We start from the raw sequence: 16,696 nt of genomic DNA, 5'->3' as shown, positions 1-16,696 counted from the left end.
AGTGGGGGGGAAAAAAAATCACTGAAATCAACCTAAGAGATCATCTTCAGTCCTCTTCAGTGCCGGTCATCCATTATCATCCCAACAGGACTTCAGAGACTGATAGGTATTACCCATTTAGATGAATAAAACAAGATACTGCCTACATACTCTGTACTGTTCAAGATCCCACAGCTGAAGAAGAACATTTGTGGAATGCCTGACAAACTTGTAAGTACTAAGAAAACAAAGTTTCAAGTTTGGCTTCAGTGAAATGCTGTTAGTGCAATCATGAATAAAATTTTCTGGTTAAAGAAATATTTAGGATCAACAAATCAGGTAGTTGATGAACTTAACTTGCCTAGAGTTTGGGATCTTTACTTGCACTGTCTTGGACCTACTACCTGACTTACAGTGCAGTACTCACAAGCTTTTTTATATCCCTTATCTGCCTCTCCAAGGCTACAGGAGACAGGACAGCAATGAGAAATGGTGTAGAACTAGATTTTTCCTCCATACCCTACGTTCTGACAACAGAACAGGTTGGTATGGAAATCTGAATCCAAACTTATTTAAAGATATTTAGGCTTTTTAATTAAGCTCTCTTTAATTTTCCATGGGACTCATAGAACACAGAAGACAACAAAGCTATAGCTATAGTAGTCAATGAACCAGGGCCCATTCCTGATCCCTGAGGATTTGTATCTTTATTGTCTTGTATCTTTAATGCCTTCCCAAAATAGTGCAGCACCACACACACACTCCACCTAAGAGAATGAAAAGATGCCAGCCAGCAAGTTGAGGGCTGGCTGGCAATGTGCAGAGGGAAATGAAGTACATATTGGCAGGAAGTGAAAAAATAAAGTTATGCTGGATGGGAAGAGAAATACTGAGAAGGAAATTATCTCAATTCAGGAAGCTCTTAATAACGTGTTTAAAAATAAAGCATATGCTTCAGTATTTTCTTACCAATAGCCTGTGTGCCTCAAGTTAGGCATGTATTTGAGCATCTTGCTGAGCTGGGGCTCTGCAGCAAAGTTCCACAAGCTGCTTAAAGTGACATAAGTCCGTGGTGTCACTGAGAGATGTGAACCTCCCCTTCCCAATGTCCCTAGCCCTGTTCCACCACCTCTCCTCTCCTGGCACTAGTACTTGTGGGAGCTGCACTGTCAGCAGCATCAGCAGTGCACTTGCAATGGGGGCTGGAGGACAGGAGCAGGTGGGGAGAGGGCAAGACTTGCTTTTTCAGCACATGCAAGTGAGCTGGACACAAACTGAAGACACCTGTCAAACGGCACTCTGTGTGTCCCCAGCCACTCAGATCCTCTTTTAGCAAAGCTAAACAGAGAATTCAAGTGTATCTTGGATGGCCTGCCTGGGCCTTCACAACCTTTTTCTGAAGTAGTTAAATAGGCACCGTATCTCCATGCAGACATGTTGTAAGATACATATCCATCAACGTGACTTGAAAGAAATTTAAAAGTATTGATTTGCATTTGCAGAACAAACATTTCTAAAAATTGTGTTTGTTTTTTTTATACTGAAGAAGTAAGTGCCTGACAGATGGTTTGAGTGAGGAGTGGTGAGGCACTTAAACCAATTTCCCAGTGTTCTATCAGCTATTTACAGTTTCTGTTGCACACATTAAAAATGGAGAGCACTTCTCTTTCATAAACTGCAACTTTACCTTTCAATGTATAAGGAAAAAAATGTTCAGATGTCCCATACTGATATCACTGTATGATACTGTTTAAGTTATTGGTCTCCATCATTCAATGTACAGTGCAGATATAGACTAGTTCATTAGTCAGGATGAGACAATAAAATAGCACTAACCATTTAAAACCTATTAATCTGGATAGCACCATTAGCATAAGCAATATTTTATTATTACCAAATTAAATCCATTATAAGTATCTTGAGTGTCCAATCAGGTTAGTAATAAACTGACTAAAGCTATCTACCCAAATGTCTGTACTCCTTGATGAAATGCTTTTGGGATTGCTATGCATTAATCTGACTTTTAGTGGGCTGTACTATTACTTATACCTCTTATAAACTGACTTTTATAACATGTAGAACAGCTAAACATTTTAGAATACTTAGAATGTTTTCATAAGCTCTGTGATCAATATTTTTTTTCTCTCTCTTTAGGGGATAAAAGGCATTTTCACAGTTCCATCAGTTAGATAATCCCTGATCAATGTGAAACCTAACTATGTATTTTTTCCTTCAGATCTTTCAGGACTTATGTTAAAGAAAACAGGAATGTTTTCTTATGACAAAACATAAAATACCAGAAAAAACCAGGATGCTAAATGGATATTCCAGATGACAAGACTAACGTGTTCTCATTGTTCCCAGAGAGTTGGAGCCCTGCTAGCACTCACTGAGCATGGTTGTGCTAGTCTGTTGGGACACACTGGGATTGAGACTGCTCCTCAAAAAAATTTTAGTTATTTAGAAGTGACCAAATAAAGTCACAGATTCACTAAGGAGAATTTTAAGAAGAGATGTATGGGGTTTTAACTATTTGACAGAAATGTGTTAAATAGTTACCTTATCTTGCTAAGGACATGGGTACTATTTTTTGCCCATTAATTTAAAATTATTTGTCTGACTATTTTAGAAGCCTGCTATTTCTTGTAAATGCTACATATGCTAAATATTGTGTATATGGATATGTAATGCATGGTAAAATGTAGGAGTCAGTTAAAAGGGAACTCGAGGCTCCCCCAAAGACTTTGCCAGTGGAGGCTGTCTCTTTATTGCAGTTACTCTTGCTCTAGTATGTGACTGCTTCTAAAAAGATTATTCTCCTCAGCCTCCTGTATAAGCAAGAAAATACACCTCTTTTACAGATGGGAAGCTGAAGGTAAAAGATTATTACTTCACGTTCCACTGGCAGGCAAGAAAAACTGGAAGACCAGACCTCCCTGGTGGTTTCTGTGACCTTTTTCGTAGAGTGGATACAATGTCCTCCTTTTTGGTGCATTTCCACCACACATTTTGGTGGGGTTTGTATATAGGACAGGAAGAGGAATTAAGAAGTTGATTCTATTTATCGGAAGTCAGATGTTAAGCAATCACTGTCATTGTCAGCAATTGCATCCTATATATTTTGAGATATATAGATATAATTATTTCCCAACGCTCTTCCTCATGCAGTAGAGCTATGCTTTTACAGGTGCAAAGGTGGGATAAGCTGTTTGAATTCCACTAATGAGTGATTTTTATCACTGCCTTGAGCTTTTCTAATGCCATTGGAAATGAATGTGGTAGGATCAGCATCAAGTTTAGCTGGTCCCTAATTTCAGTCCAATACCTTACTCCATTATTTATGGGTAAGAAACCAGAACAAATACCCAAGTTCACAGGGTATCAGGAGTCCACTGGGATAAACTAAGCTGTGGCACTGATGGGCAGGCATGAGAATGGGGCTCTGTTGCTTTCATTTTCCTGTTGCTTCCATTTTCCTATTGCTTCCATTTTTCTGTTATCTGCCACATCTTGGTACTCAGCACAAGTTTTTTCTTGAGGCTGTTGTGATCTTCCCCTGAAGACTATATATGACTCGGTCCTTTCTGACAAGCTGACAGGGCAATAACTTTTATACATGAATCAGATTAGTTGACAGTAAAGATACATGGGATGTGTTATTTGAAGGACATGAATAGTTGTTGTTATTTTTCAGCCTGAAACAACTTTGCTCTCCTGAATGCAAAAACCTCCAAGAAAAGTAGAGTGAACATAGCTCAGTGTTATAAAGCTGACAATAAGATACGTCTAGTATTTTAAGCTAGCCTCTTATTCCTTTTTCAAAGGTTCACCCATAACAATCATTCTTCTGAAAGTCAGATTGTTTTGTGTGATTTTTCCAACGTAGAATGGCTCAGTTGCTTAAAAGTCTTTGAAATTCAAGAAGGAAATAACCTAATGGAATCAGAAGCAAAACCTACTGAATTTTAAATCACAGGGCATCTCTCAGGCTCACTGTTTTTCCCTCATGCATGGGTAAATAATTTAATTTGAGGATAAGAGATGTAGCTTTCTCCCACAAAATGAATAGATTAAACAGAAGTGAATTCTTTTCTGACAGTCCTTTGAGGAAACAGCTTTTGTTGGTTAAACTGAACGGGCTTGCATTCTGATCTTTTTTGGCTGTTTTCACTACAGTCAAAGCAGTTTATGCATCCATAAAGACAGAGTCATGCCTACTTCATTTACTGTTCCTCTTTCAGTCTTCTTTTAAAGCAGGAGAATATTCAGTGAGCAACTGAATTACATTATTTAAATATGTTTTATGATGTATGCAGCAAAGCTAAATATGTTCCCTCATTTCCTTCAGTGAGGTTTCTGTGAGGTTGAGCAGGAACCCTGCAGCTGTGGTGCACAGTGTGATCCTGCACCTCTTTCCCTCCCGAATGAAAGGGAGAAAGCTGAGGGGACAGTGGGACCACTAGCTTTCTCCTGATCTACCGCAGGCAGGGTCTTGACTCCTGTGACTTACTCTGAGACTCACCCCAGACCCAGACTCCCAGGGAAGAGGAGCTGCTCTGGAGGAAGCCAGGCTTCCAGCCAGGCATGCAGGACCACAGTTGAGGGAGTAGGAACCTAGGCAGGGGCAGACCCAGCCAGCTGGACATAGGCCTGACCTGATGGTGAGGAAACATCTTTTGCAGGAGAATTTGCTGCAACCAGACCAGGGACCTTCTGCCTCATCTGAACAGGCAGAAATTTTGCTCTTGGTTCTGTCAACAGCCTTGATGTGGCATATTTTCCAGTTAATCCACTCTATATTTTCATGAGAAGGGAAACTTTATGTAGACAAGGAGGTTTTTGTTACCAAGGGAGGAGATAGTGTCAAGTATCAATTCCCCTGGCCATGTCTGGGGACTCCTCCTAACCAAGGAAGAACACATTATTATTAATGGCAACCCAAATCTTTGCTCCCAGGCTTAATGCAAGTGACCAGTATGACTAACATGACATGAGGCAGAGAGTAGATTCACACTTGCTCCCTCACTATCATCCCATGAGTGCCTTTAATGGCTAAGCTAAAGCATAGTTAAATTTTCTACAGATGACACTTTTCCCTTTGCATAAAACAAGCTGTCAGCAGCCAAGGTCACAATAAACCCCCAGTCCTGCTTCAGAGGTGAAACCTGAATATTAATCTCCAAAACAAAGTATTTTATTATTTATGCAAAATATACAGTCACCAAAAATAATTAGAACCCTTCCCCACCCAAGCATATCCTCTAAGATGTTAGAGTGAACAAGAAGGGGAAGTTGCAGATTATAGTCTGTTCTGCTACTGGGCAGAACTAAAACAAACTTTCTCATATACTTCGTGATTTCTTTAACTCCTGGATTATTTGAGGAAAAATGTTCCTCTTTCAGTTTCTTGTGTCCATTCTTTCCTCTGCTCTCTCTCACCCATCTTTCCCACAGTATAATGTTTCAGGTCAAATAAAAAAGGTTTTTCACATTTAAGTATTTGCATATTCCCTTACAGACAAACAGTTAGATGGCAATTTGCAGCCACAGACCTCTCACTTTGAACACCAGGAACTGGGGGAACCATGCAAAACAGGATAGCAGGACTTGAATATTGTATAACCCATAAAAAGGTTAAATGCAATAGGCTATCAAATATAAGAAGGATCTTAGGAGCATCAAAGTGAAAACAAAGGCATTATGTAAGGACAAATAACTCATCGATTAGATTGATAGAACCTACAGTGGAAGAATTATATTCCCCTGAACCATAGACATATATTTGTAACAAACCTATATGTAAATACTGTTGATCAGTACATAATCTCCCTCATGTACTGATGAATTACAATCACAAATTTCTACCTGTGGGTGGAAGTTTCACTGGCAATCTGGCACAGTGGCCATTTCTATAGATTTGTGAGACAACTTGGCCAGCAGTTCTGCAATTACACGTTTGAGTTCCTTCAAAATCTTGGTTGAATGACAACCTGCCCTGGTGACTTACGGATATCTGTCTACTTGATTTAATTCCATTTTGATCCTATAGCTGAAGGAAATGGGAGCAGGGACTTGAAGTAAACTGTCTTTGTCTCAGCCACGTAGCAAAAGCAGTAGTGATTTGTTAAAATGGAAATCTGTGGAAAGAAATCAGGTCTACTGATTCTATCCAGTCACCCAAATGCAATCTGCATTGTGCTAGAAACACTGGGCAGGGTAATCACAGCAATCATAAAGGTATTAGTGAGGCACCTTTTGATTTGCACATCTGTCAGAGCAATGCCAGCCTACTTATGAGAAAATAAAATGAGCTAAATTAAGAATGATCAGGGAACCCCCTTCACATTATTGAAACATCATACAGTAAGTACAAGAGACAGGTGGCATAAGTGCTAAAACAAGGATGGAGAGTGTGTGCTGCAGGGAATCAATCTACTGCATTAACGGCTAATGGCACACTCAGTATTTATCCATTATTTATCACATAAATGAGTATGTACTGTCTAGACTGCAGAGGTGCTTTCATAACTAGAGTGACACTGATTACTGAAAATTAAAAAATGAGAGCTGATCTTAATAAATGAATTGAAAAATAGCAAATGGTAACAAACTTCACATGGTATATCTGCCCAAACTAATAACAGTGGGGTTTGTTTTGGTTTTATGAAAATGATTTGGTCCATCACAATTTTATAGTTTAAAGAATAAAGCAAAATCTGGAAAAAAGGCAGAAGACTTAGGATGCAATCACTTCCTGCCACTATCACATACTTTCATTTGCATGCACGCTTTTCATTCTGAGATGCTTTTTGTTTTGCTTTAATATTCTGCTCATTTATTTCTTTCCCCTCTCAAATTACTGGCACATTAGTGAAAACTAAGAATATCTGCTCATACTGAGAGAAGAATTATGTTACTCACAATGTACTATGTTCCAGCTGTGGCATAGGAACCACGTTCTGTGCATTGTTTTTAATGTTTTAACGATACCAGAACACTGGCCTCAAATAAGTCAGTTACATGAGCTCAGGCTTGATCACGTATCATTATCAGTGGAAGTTGTATCATTACATTCAGAAGAAGCAGCATCAAATTTTCACCTGAGACCCACTAAAGGTGTTAAAATTGGACAAAAAATTTAGATGGTTACTTGAATCAGGAAACTTTAGAGATTAATTCTAATAAAAGTAGCACAAGGTTTTTTAGGCATGCTAATTTATTAATGAAGGATAGAAGAATGATATCAAATAAGTGGAAAAGAAGCCCTTAACTGTTCCAACTATATTAAACATCTTAGAAAGATGACTTCTACATTAAGAGAATTTCTTTCCAAGAGACTTAGGTAACCATTTAAAATTTATACTAATGGTAAATGTTAGCCATTTGCATTCACCCACATTACACCCTATCCTCACCACACACCAGGAATTCCCACGAGACAAATCATTCTATCTCGCAATTCATAAGGTTTTTAACTAGTTATGTTGGCCCTGAAAGAAACTTTTGTACTTCTTCCATGTGAATCTATCATAGCTGGTCAGTTCTTTCATAAGCAGCAAACTAATGTCTGCAGTGAATCCCTTACAAGGAAAATAGACACAGGTATGTTTTCTGTGACAAGGTGAAAAATGTAAAATTTCCTCAGCTGCCATCAGAAATGTCTGAAATTTTAAAAATCCCTCTCTCCAATCATTTCTGGAAATATTCATGATATAATTTACTCTGATAAGAAGGATATCTCTTACATTAGGATGCCAACAAACAAACAAACAAACCAAAACAAAAATAAAAAACCCTCTCAAACCTTGGATTGCTTAGGTTCAGAAAACATAGAGAGGACAGTTTTGTGATTAATCTAAATCAGCCAAAATTAAATGGACTCTTACAAAGATTTAGATTGTGTTCTGAATCATAGTGTACCATCTGGGCTGCTCATAAATTATAAAGCTGCTAGGCCAGTGGCTGCATAAGTTCATGCAAGGCTTGAAGATGCTTGGGAATAGATTATATTTTTTGCAAAATGTTCATAAACAGGATTTCTTTCACCCTAATTCACACAAATATTTTGGTTAAAAAATTGCAGTCCTGTGCATTTTCAATTATCCCTAGCAGTTGCATATTACTAGCACAACTAGTCAGATTTACCAGTTTATATACTCCAAAAAGGCACCTAAAGGCTTTCAAAGGTATTCTAATTATCATATTTACAGTCTCCAGGGTTACTTCCAGCAAAGACATCCTAATTCAGCCTCTTCTGGTTCATTCAATTGCACTTTATTAGCTAGTAATCATACTGCTAAGCCTTATAGTAACGGTGCTCTGCATCTGCTTAAACTGCTGTCTCTTCATGATGCATCTGTGAATTGTGTTCCTTCTATAAACAGAAAAAAAAAGGCAAAGTGACTTGTGGTTAGTCCATTCAGTTAGTGAGTCTGAGATTCACGTGCAGGAGTTCTGGCAGCCAAACTTTTCCCAAGGATATTAGCTACTAGTTTTTCTTTGCAAACACCCATTTTTACAGTGTGTCCTCTGCAGTGGTTATGAACATTGTGCAACACTGCTGTCATCCAGGAAAGCAAGGATTATGATTATCTCATTGACTTGTAGAGAAACTCCCATGATTTAGCTTGAATAGTTTTAAACTGGTTTGATTTTTATTTTTGTTTTAGCAAGTGGGTAGCAATAATCCTAACACGGAAAAAGGTATTTTTAAGAAAGTCTGAAGTAACTGCAGCATGTTCATTTATTCACATTTGTGGCAATTTACCTAAGCACTCAAATATGCAATAGTGTATAACTGGTTTCTTTCTGGAGGTTGGTCTAGACCTCCTGCTTCTCCCTTCATTTTCTCCTTTAATACATATTATCTTTCCATCCTCTGCAATTAATCTCAAATGATCATCAGACTATAAAAACATACAAAGCTGAACAAACAGTGGAGAAAGTTATTCATGGTTGTTTCCCTAAACCCAGTTAGCAATTCACTTTTGGTGTCACATCAGTATGTGTGTTTCCTTCCCTTTTTACTTACATTTTGAGGTTTCTATAGTGGATTTTTTTTTCAAGCTGATTTTAAGAGAGGGTTTTAGTTATGGAAATACAGACACATGGCAGATTAATAAGTTACAGGAATAGTTTTCTGTTCACTATTTCCACAGTGGCTTTGTGTGTCTAAGAACAAGATTTGAAAGCAGGCTGGAAGAGTGTAAATTAGTGAACAGGGAAGGAGTTTAATCCATCCACAGACTGAACTAAAAAGGCAGGAAAAAAAAGGATGCTCCCTGTCTGTACCCCAAATTCTCATCCACAAATATTTATGTCTTGATTCCTGACCGAAAGTTGATCTCTGCAATGAATATACCTTTCCCGAAGATTTCTTGTTCATGTTCTTATTTTCCAGAATACGAAACATTTTTGATACACGGACAAGCAAAACAAAAGAAAACAAAACAAAAAAAGCATCAGTATCCAGGAAAACCATCCTATGGAGCCATCTGTAGTGCAATATCGTCACAGTATGGTAGAGACCCCCTGCCATTGTTAGCCCAGAGAAATGTGAGCCTTCAGCAGCAGCTTCTATCAATGGGAAGGATACACAATGAAAAATTACAGTTTCCACAAGTTGTGTGAAAGATATTTTGAGGATAAGCACTAGAATAAAAAATTAGATAGAACAAGAGCTTCCAGCTGGTGACAGAGAGAGCTTGGTTGCTGTTGTATTGTCTGGCAGATAGCAAAAAGCCAGAAGTGTGGTATTCTGCTGAGAGTCACTCCTACCAAGAGAGGAGGAATTGGCAAGGATCAGCATCCCCTGCAGGGGGGCTAGCAGATGATGGGAGGCACCTCCAGGTTTGCTTGGCAGCCCAAACACAATAAAAGCTTCTGCAAAATCATCAAAGCAAAACTAGTTAAAAAAACAGGCCATGCCAAATCTTTGAGATGGGTATTCAGTCACTCCTGTCCTTAATAGCCAGTGCTGTCTCTCTGCTACTGAATGAAAACGCTCTCTCTGTGTCCTGGCTCTTGTATTAGATATGTATTACTGCTCTCCCTTGATCAGCTTAATCTTACTGCAGCTGAACCAGAAAATCTAGTCATTCACAACAGAAGATATTTTATGCTTACTCTATTTTCCAGTGCTGCCTATGAGTTGCTTGTCACAGAAAATAATGTTGTTCATTTAAGAAAATTCTGTATTTTTTAGTGTTTCAGTTTCCTCAGAAGTCCAGGATGCAACTGGGTGAAGTAAAATTACATATTTATAATTTCAAAATAAATTAAGAAATAGCTCTTGCTGAGATGAACTTACAGTCAGGACATAAGACATAAAATTTTACTAGTCCAGATTTATGGATGAGAATTTGGGGTACAGACAGGGTGCAGACAAATAATTCTGTAACTTTTGATGGGCAATTTCAGGGTAGGGATTTGTTCCAATTCAATTAATCAAATGCACATATTAAGTCTCCAGCACAAATTAACAATTACGTAACTTTTTTTAAAGCAAGCAGTGCTACAGAAGTGGTGTGGTGTGGAGCACCACTCCCATTTCTTCTTATCCTACTAACTCCTTTGCCCAGGAGTTCAGAGGAGGTAGCATGGTGATGTACTTCAGGGATTTAAGCCATTAGAGAAATAATTTTAAAAATCAACAATTTAATTTGTTGTTAATTTTTAAACATATGAATGTAAATTAATTTTTAAAGTTAGCAATTTAAATTAGTTGTTAAAATTACAGTTTAACAACTTCTAATCTCGAAGGTTCGGGCCGACTTGGTGAGCTATGCATTAGTCACATATGTATCTCCATTTACACTAACACATCACAGAACGCTGAGGTTGGAAAGGACCTTTTGAGAACATATCATTGAATCCCCCTGCTCAAGCTGGGTCAGCTACAGCAGGTTGCCCAGGACCATGTCTAGATGGATTTTGAATACTGCCACAGATGTAGAATCTATCTGGGCAACCTGTTCCCATGTGCAACCAATCTGAGAGTAAACAGCATTTTCTTACGTTCAGGTGGGATTTCTTGTGTTTCAAAGGTACCTAGTAAAAATTCTTATGCCAGGATTGTCTTCTATCAAAAGAAGAGAAGCCAGACCCCTAGTGTGCAGCTCCACACAGGGTTAATTTCTCTGGCTTTACAATTATTTATGGAAAATTGGTTTGTCTTCTTTTGTACATTTTTAATGAATAAGAAGCTGACTCATATTTTCCCCTGGCAAACAGTTCTGCTTTTTTACTGTTCACTGATATTCCTAAACAACAATGCATATCCACCAAGGTTAATTAACACCAAGGGTGTTAATCAACAGGTTCAATCCCTGTATGGGCCATTTACTCAAGAGCTGGACTCGATGATCCCTGTGGGTCTTTTCCAACTCAGAATATTCAGTGAATCTTTCAACCCCGAGATTAGCTCAGCTGGTTAGAGCACGGTGCTAATATCCAGCCTGTTCCAAGAACTTGACAATAGGTAGATGTAGTGTAAGGAATAAGCTCTTAAAACAGGACAGCAGATAATTTATAACTGTGCACTACATGTTCCTAAACCATTTCCCAAAAGCCACATCCTGTGAGACTGCATGCAACAGCAGCAGAACATTTGCTCTGGTTTACAGAGGGCCATATGATCTGTGGGCAGGTGGAATAGTCCCAGTCAGTGGCACAGTTCTGTGCCTCAGGGCCTGTTACCTGCCATCTTTCTGCCCTAACACTGTCCGATGTACTCAGCAGAAAGCATCTGAAACTGAGATATTAAATCCTAACCATGAAACAGCTTTGTTGCACACAAACTATCTGATCCAAATGTGGAGAAAAGTTAATCTGCTTACACAGTTCCCGCATCACTAACATATTCAAAATTCCTGATCTGTACGATAAGGCTTTCTCTTTATAAAATCATCCCTTTGGAGCACTATAATTTAAGAGACAAGATGAACATAGTGAGTTTTTTCACTCATTTCATCTTTATAGCAAGAAAGTTCATGTTTTTTCAGGATAAAGCCAAGTTTAACTCGCAGAGAGGATGACTCAATTTCCATCTGCCCCTAGCTTAGTTTCACTAATCTCCTGGTCATCTCCACTCCAGCTTTTTTTCCCACTGTTAAATACATATAGATAGATATATAGTACAATATGCAGTACAAAATATGCCAAATTAGTAACTTTGCTGTAATTCTTAAAACCGATAGGTGAAGGTAAATTGGCAATAATCAGTCATCAGAAAACCAACTGATTCCAGAAATTTAATTAAACACTTTTCTCTTCAGGTATGAAAGCGGTCTTTTAATTTTTATTATCTTTTTTCCTCCACCCTTCAATCATTATTATATAGGTAATTTATACATATTCAAATTAAATGAAGAAATAAAAACTTGCTTGAACTTTATCAGTACTATTAACAACAGGCCTAGTTACAGCAGCTGTCTTTACCAAACATTTTGAGTTGAATCCTCCCCTGATATATGAGGCCATTTCCTACCCAAGTGGCAGTTCATTCAACTGAAGAGCTGTATACTAAACACATACACATTAACCGAGAACATTTCCAAAAACTCTTCTCTTAGGCACTGAGCAGGTTTTCAAATAATTTCCTGTTGATTTTTAACTTGCAATGTTTCAGTAATTTCACTTATGTTCCTTGCAAGAAAGCTTAACTTTTGCATGTCTGCTTACGTGGGAGTCACACTCCCACACATCCAAGTTCTTACCTTTGCACAGTTTGTACACTATGCCTCAGATATTAGAAATTGCAGTATCAGGTGCATCACCATGAACACATTGTTTTGAGGCAGTATTACCAATTCCCTACCAGTACAACCATTATTATGTTTATTATTATTATTATTATTATTACTGTCATTATTATTGCTTTGCAGGAAACTGTTTGTGGCATAATTCCTTGTAGACAACTAACCTGAATTTAAAGCAACTAAGGAAAGGCACCTTGTGGGTCTCAAAATCTCTCTCAGAGATAATTCACTAATATCTTCTGATATTCACAAAATAAAATGCTATTCAGAAATTCAAATGTCATTTGTTAAAAAAAATGGAAAGCAAACAAAACCCAAAACTATTTAAAAAAACCCAAACCAAACCAAAACCAAACCAAACAAAAACCCAAACAAACAAACATAACAACAACAACAAATGAACACCCAACCCCCTCCCCCCTCCCCCCCCAAAAAACCCCCACCAAAAATTCCTTCACCATTCTTATCTGCTAGTCTGCCTAGAAAAGATCAAAACTTGGACTCCAAGATGTTACACTTTAGTCTATCAAGGTGCCAAGCAGCAAGAACACCATGCTATTCATTTTATATAATTGGATGGGACCCCTCCCCCCCCAACCTTTTAAAATTTTTTTTCCAGTCAGTTCTCTCACAGATTTTTAGACATCTTGCTTTCTCCCCTTTAGTAGACAGCTCTTAATAACATCTCCCATCCCAAACACAGAAGCACTTTGAACTCTTCTCTCCTTTCTAATGCCATCTCTCATCTCAACTGAATGACAACTAGGACCTGTGTCAAAATCCTACTTTCAAGTAAATTTACAGTATGTGGCTTATGAAAATTGAGTCTTTTCACAATTTACATACAAACAAGTATTTAAACATTCGGATCTGAAAAATGACAGGGTAGTTTTGAATATCTGATTTTACACAGTTACAGTTTACCTATGATTTCAGCATTTAATCCAAAACCTGAAATGTAAACATTTTACCAAAGTACAAGAAAGTTGCATTCATACAGCAATGTAAAGAGCAAAGCAGTAAACTTCTAATTTTTACTTTGCTGAAAAATATTTAAAACCAAATCCAAAGGAAAATAAAATCCATTGCAAGCCAACTTCATGACAGTCACAAAAGACTTTGCTGCTTATCCCTCAATAAACAGAGAGTATGAAGTCCACATCAGCACATATAGGCTAATGGCAGCCTCCAATCTAATCTAGTCCTTATTATAATACTGTACAGAGATTCAACAGATACTCCTTTAGAAAGGACACAGGCACAAAGAACTCACCCACAATGGACTTATGCTTCCTTTCAAAGGTCTAGAAATGTATAATAAAGAAGAGTTTTTGACCAGGAAGAAGCTTGGCTGGGCCTGGCATGATAGTTAGCCTGCCTTGAGATTTTCCTCACTGAAAAAAAAAAATATGGGGAACAAGAGTGTTATAATGTACAACATTCTGCTTCATTTAGACTTTCACCTTGACTTACAAGGCTGAGTGAAAGCTTTTTTAAAGAGGTTAAGATTTTCTGTGAGCCTTGCTGAGATGTCTATTGAAGAGTGGAGAGTAAAACTGAAGAACGTTCCAAAGGGGCTCCAAAAAGCCTGGGTAGCTTTTCAGTTTTAAAAGTTTTGAGGGTGCTGTAACCTTGGAGACTGTTTAAACTACACACAACTAAAACGAAAACTGCTAAAGGTGTGCAGTGAGTGTTAGTGTCTGTGGTGCCTCAGTGACAGAGAGGTGACTGAAGGAGTGAGTTCCTGTACATCGTAGGAGGTGGTGCAGGAGAAAAGTAGGGGACGGATTGCCTAAGGCTTACACAGCCCCAAACTCTTCCTGTCAAGAGGCTGATCACAACACTCAAGGGTGTGCATGGATATGTAATCAGTCGTGCTGTAGTTCGGCACAGAGTAACTTCCCTTTGAGAGCTTTTGTAACTTGACACAGTTTCAGAAAGCAAGCTGGACTCCTTTTGAATAAAACCAAAAGAGAAGATGTGCTCCAGGGTTTCACTTAATACACCTCAGCCACTAATGAATATTCACAGATCCAGAGAAGTGAAACCTCCTGCATACATACAGAACAGACATCAGGTCCTCACCAGCAACCGTGCTGCTTTACAGATTCCCTTCTCTTGGGTCACACTGATAATGTTACTACTCTGGTCTCCCATTGTATTGCACATCATTACATTACACTCAGATGACTCACACTGCACCTTGAGGCTTCAGTGAGACCAAAGCCTTTTAGCCTGCAAGACTAAAATAGGTGCCACAAACAACAAAGGTGCTATTGCCCAATGTGCTTCCTGGGTCTGTGAACTGATGGATAAGATTATCTAAAGCATCTGGTGCTAAATTCATGCTCCATGCTTCTAGAGGATTCTTGGTACATGCATATATGTGATATACAATTCCTCTGCATAAAGAGAGACCTTGAACAGTTCTAAATTTATCGAGGATAGCTGCTAGCATGTGTTCTCCTAAAAGCCCTTCGTATTTGCAAAACTTGAGCACAGCTGATATCAGATGAAGAAGCTTTGACTTTATGTAGTGGAATAGAAGCAGGGAATGCATTGCACAATCATTGATTCTTTTTGCCTTCCAGCAGCTTAACTATGATGAAGCACCTTACTGTTCAAATATTTATTTCACAAGACAGATGTATGGAAATGGTGTTAATAGAAGTGATTTGTCTATCCAAGCTCAGACATCACTGCCCGGGGCAGGGGGGTTTCCTTTAAAGTAACTTTTCCAGACGGTGGAGCAATTTAATATTTACCCTGCAATCAAGCACCTTAAGAGCTTTCCTTTTTAAGGTGTAGGAGTCCAAACATGAGCCCCACTTGATTTCTCCTAGTATCAAGGATCCCTGTGGTGATCAAACCTCTGCTGACAGGACAGAATTGCAGAATCACAGAATGGGTCAGGTTAGAAGGGACTACAGTGGATCATCTAGTCCAACCTCCTTGCTCAAGCAGGGTCATCCTAGAGCACATGGTACGGGATTGTGTTCAGATGGTTCTCAAAAATCTCCAGTCAGGGAGATTCCACAACCTCTCTGGGCAACCTGTTCCAGTGTGTGGTCACCCGCACAGCAAAGAAGTTCTTCCTCGTATTCAGGTGGAACTTGCTGTGCATCAGTTTCTGTCTGTTGCCTCTTGTCTTACTGCTGGGCACCACCAAGAGGAGCCTGGCTCCATCCTCTTGACGCCCTCCCTTCAGATACTCAGACACTGATGAGCTGCCCTCTCAGTCATGACTTCTTGAGGCTGAACAGGCCCAGCTCCCTGAACCTTTCGTTGTAAGAAAAATGCTCCAGTCCCTTGGCATGATGTCCCAGGGCATCATGCCATATAATGCTGGTACCTAATTTCAACCCAGGGATCAGAAGGCTCCCATCTCACAGGGCTTGTAGGCATTGGAGAGCCCACTTCAAGCAAACATCTGCGTGGGACGAGTGGAAACACTGAGAAACTTGAAGGTGCCTCAGGGACAGAGAGGGCAGAACAAATGCTCTGCCCGGCGGGGCAGCTGTATGGACACACGTAGGGTAGGATACACGTGGATTATTGACACATGAAGGGTATGGACACACGGAGGGCAGCCCTGCAGCGGCAGGCAGGGCGCACGGCCAGAGCCGCGCCCCCCACGGCGGCCTCCCCCGGGCGTCCCCGGCCGCCCTCCCGCCGCCGGGGCGGAGGCACTTGCTGAGCCGGCCCATTGACAGCGCCGGCCGCGGGGGAAGGGTCGCCCGCCCCGGGGGCACACACGAGACACGGCGTTCCTCCGAGCAAGGATATTATAACCCGTAATTGCTGACCCATTGCAGTTCTCGCTTGAAAACCGGCAGGCAGCCGGGTTCTGCAATTAACTCGTGTTCACACTGGCATCCCTCCGCTCCCTCGGGAACGGCCCGGCCGCGGAGCTGAAGCTCGGGAGCGCGCCGAGCCCGCCCGCCCGGCCGCGGCCGCCG

This window comes from Corvus kubaryi, unplaced genomic scaffold (assembly GCF_017639235.1).
Source record: "Corvus kubaryi isolate FWS band 111438036 unplaced genomic scaffold, C.kubaryi_AGA036_p1.0 split3-73, whole genome shotgun sequence".
Classification (NCBI taxonomy): Eukaryota; Metazoa; Chordata; class Aves; order Passeriformes; family Corvidae; genus Corvus; species Corvus kubaryi.
Note: the sequence above shows the minus strand (reverse complement) of the source record.